Source organism: Lactuca serriola, chromosome 8 (assembly GCF_051521515.1).
Source record: "Lactuca serriola cultivar US96UC23 chromosome 8, Lser_US96UC23_V15, whole genome shotgun sequence".
NCBI lineage: Eukaryota > Viridiplantae > Streptophyta > Magnoliopsida > Asterales > Asteraceae > Lactuca > Lactuca serriola.
Window position 1 is genome coordinate 192,430,008 of NC_136415.1, and position 4,001 is coordinate 192,434,008.

General features: G+C 32.8%; 1 non-coding gene across 1 annotated transcript; it reads right to left on the bottom strand.

Moving 5' to 3' along the window:
• Positions 1-3,632: 3,632 nt before the first annotated feature.
• Positions 3,633-3,739, bottom strand: LOC145071574 (small nucleolar RNA R71). Its single transcript, XR_013690580.1, has one exon. It is a non-coding gene; the product is annotated as a small nucleolar RNA R71 (small nucleolar RNA).
• Between the last annotated feature and the right edge of the window lie 262 nt (positions 3,740-4,001).

Sequence of the window (4,001 nt, forward strand, 5' to 3'; positions counted from 1 at the left end):
CCATACCAAGTGGCTACCAATCTCACAACTCCCAATCCTCCTGGTTCATAAAGAACAGTTTATATTCTGACAACGGTTCATGTAAATTCTTTTGGTAGAGGTAGTATTCAATTTGCATCTTCTTAGAACTGAAATCTTTTCCATTGAACTTGTCGATCTTAACTCTCCCATCTTTAGCCATAGCTCTGATATCAGTTTGTTGGGTGACACAAAACAAGTTAAGCACTTCAGAAAAATATCAAAACACAAACTTAGGTAAACTCACAGAACTTCTGAAACACGTAAATCAAAAGAACATGAAATTTAATGTGGTTCGGTCAAGGTGACCTACGTCTACGGGTGAACAAGAGAGAGAGAGAGAGAGAGAGAGAGAGAGAGAGAGAGGATTTTATTAGCTTTATGGAATAATTATAAGCACTAAAAATTGTATCTCACTTTGAGCTCTCACAGAAAACTAGAAATTTTCAATGATGGGGTATGAGCCTATTCATAATTGAGGGATCAAACCTAACACCCTAATGGGCCAAGCCCATTGGCACATAGGCCCATGAATGGTGACAACTAATCATATTCTGCCATGCAGTGTCTTTTGGAACATTCTTTCATCTTGAAAATCATAGAGGACTTCATAACATACTTGGGTCATCAAGGACCAAGATGGTCCATCTTGCGCCATCATGGCACAACAATAATATGGATAGCACAAGAGGCATCAAGTATGACACAAGAGCATCTAGGTTGGAGCATGAGAGTTGGGATACGTGAGATTTAACTAAAAGAATTGATCTAATAAATATGAAATTAATATATATATATATATATATATATATATATATATATATATAATTAATAATTTAATAAAGTTATATTTATTAATATATAAATCTTATACATTAAAAATAACATTTATAAATCTCTCTATACTAATAAAAAAAATAGTTTGTGTGCCACTTGTTAATTTCTTATAATTTTTAATTTTTTTTCTCTTATTCTATAAAAATGACACATGTCGTATTTTATGATTTTACATTTAAATTTAAATTCTTCTAAATCACTTAAAATTAGCATTATTTATTACCATTTTGAAATTTAAAATATTTGGTAATCAATAATTATAATTTTATTTAACTCAATAATTATAACTTTACAAAAATAAAAAACAATTGTATCTAAATTAATAATTTATTGAAAATAGTAGATTAATAATTATGACTTTTTACTATAACTTTTTTTTAATCATGGTTTCTACGTGTTATAATCTAAATATCTTAATTAATAATCATTTTAAAATAATTTATTAATAATTATGATTTTTTCTATAAAATTTATATTTATTTTTTGAATCGTTGATATTGCCATATTTATACAAGTTTTTAGACAATATTTACTTATATTTTTATACATATTTTGGTTATGTGCATTAAATAATGATACTTATATGTTTGAATTGTACTTTGCAGCCAAATAGAAACATTCTTGAAGAAAAGGGGTGAAAAACGACAAAGCTTGGAACTTTGGAGGCTTAGAGAATTAAAGAAAAAGAAACCCACGAAATCAGCTTAATTCACGACGTGAGGATTGAAGAATCACGACGTGAGTTAGAATATTCTAGAAGATAAGATACGCATAGAGGAGACCTTTTCCAACACAGATTATCACTATATTTACGTCGTGAGACATATCGGCTCACGACGTAAGTGCGGAAAATTCAAAAACTATATATCCGCTTGTTCCCTACGACTTAAAGGGCTTTTGGCTGACTTGGAGCGTTCAGAGGACAAAATTCAGAAGGAGGAGAGGCCTGGAGATTGGTTTGCATACCAAGGAAGAAGGAAGAGTTCATACTTAGCTTAACAGTTTGGTACATTTAAACATGATTAAGACTATGGTTTGTTTATGCTTGTTTGCTAAGATGTCCAGCTAAATCCAATTGCTTATGTTAGCTAGATGAAGCTGGAACTCATGGTTTTATTTTATTAATCTAGACATTGCTTGTTGGTTATGTCTTTCGTTTGATTGGTATTCCTAGCATGCTTGATTTGATAATTAGATTGCTTAAACTTCTTATTCTATGTAGTTAATGACCATTATTCTGCACGAATTTGAACACCTAGTAATTTAGTGAACATTAGATTATTAGAGCTAAGATTGAACCAATCTTAATTAAGGAATTGAATTAATAAATTGAGTTATGCTAGAGAACTCATGTTATGACCATAATTTGTGTTTGTTAATCCAAACTTACACATCTCCAATATTATTCAACAATTGATTTTGTGTTAAATTATGTGTGACCATACATAGACCTACATGAATTAATTGATAATTAGTACATTTAGAACTGAATTGCTAATAAGGTTTTAATTGGCAATCAATAGGAATTGACATAACTAATTTATAAATCATTGAGGGAAAGTGGATTCGAACTAACAGAAGTGTTTTGTTTATTGATTGAATTTGTGTTAAGGAATTAAGTTCATCTAAACTTGAAAAATTAGATAACACCCACTTCTTTTTTAGAAATTAGATTACTTTAATAGTAGGTAGATTAATTAGTCAAAACCGTTCCATGTGATCGACACCCGACTTACCCAAACTCTTTTATAATTTTACTATGTACACTACATAGGTGCAATTTAGTAAGTTAAGTTAGTTAGATTATAAATTTAGAATTAGGTGTAGATATTTGCACGCATCAAGTTTTTTGGTGTCGTTGTCGGGGAACGGCTTAGTTAATTGTTGATTTCTTTTCTTTAAATTAATCGATCCTTTTTGTGGGGTAAAACCTGCAAAAAGTTATTTTTCAGTTTAGTTTATTTTCTTCCAGTACTGAACTCACGACGCGAGCTTTTAGGGCTCACGACGTGAATCCAATCATTTCCAGTTTCTTTGTTTGCTGTTTTAGTTCAGTTTTACATTTGTATTTTTGTTTATTTTGTGGAAGTTCATGACAGAGGCTCTAACACACCTTTGGTGCCACCACTAAGATCTAGAGTTAGCCCTTCACTAAAAGTCGGATAAGAATGTAGGAGTGAACCAAACACCAAAAAATCATTCTTCAAAGATCTTAGATAAGTCTTTGGAAAGAAGTCAGGAAAGAAAGTGGGAGAATCTAGTACATCCTCAAAGGACAAGAACAAGGTTGAAGACTTTGATAAAAAAAATCTAACCCACGAGAATCCAAGTACGAATCTGAGCCTGGATTTTCATTATATAGAACTGAATCGAAAGAAAAGCTTGATAACAAGATGGCGTACATCGCGGATATGTCCATAGGAGCTTACAGAAAGCGAATTAGAGATGATGTTGGTCCTAGCCTAATACAACCTGCAATTCCTGTAACTGCCACATTCGAGCTGAAGGGACACATCTTTACTGCACTTAAGGATGTACCATTTTCTGGAAAGGATCATGAGGATGCTTACAAGAATTTAGATGAAGTAAATGACATAACAGATTATTTCAATGTCCCAAATATTCCTAGAGAGACAGTCTTGCTGAGGATGCTACCAGTCACTTTTAAGGGAGCTGCTAAAGACTGGCTAAATGCTCTACCACCTGGTGCAATCGATACTTGGGCCCAAATGCGCAAACAGTTTCTAGAAGATTTTTTCCCACCTTCCAAGATAGCTAAACTCAAGAAGGAAAAAGCAAATTTTGACCAAAATCCCGGTGAGTCACTTTATGAGGCATGAGAGCACTACAAGGGATTGTTGAGAAATTGTCCTCAAAACGACCTCAATATACAACAAGAAGTGTCAATATTTTATGATGGTGGTAATGTCATGACAAGGCAACTCCTTGATTCTCAAGGACCACTAACTAAGAAAAATTCGGGGGAAGTCAAGGAGTTAGTTGAGGAATTTGCAAAGCATTCTCGTGCGTACCACAATCCAAGAAATGAGGGAGTTAAAGGATGTGGGGGTGGTAATTTTGCAGACATGGCTGCTATAATAGCTGTGCTTGATACTATAGAAAGGAGAATGACAAAAATGGACCAG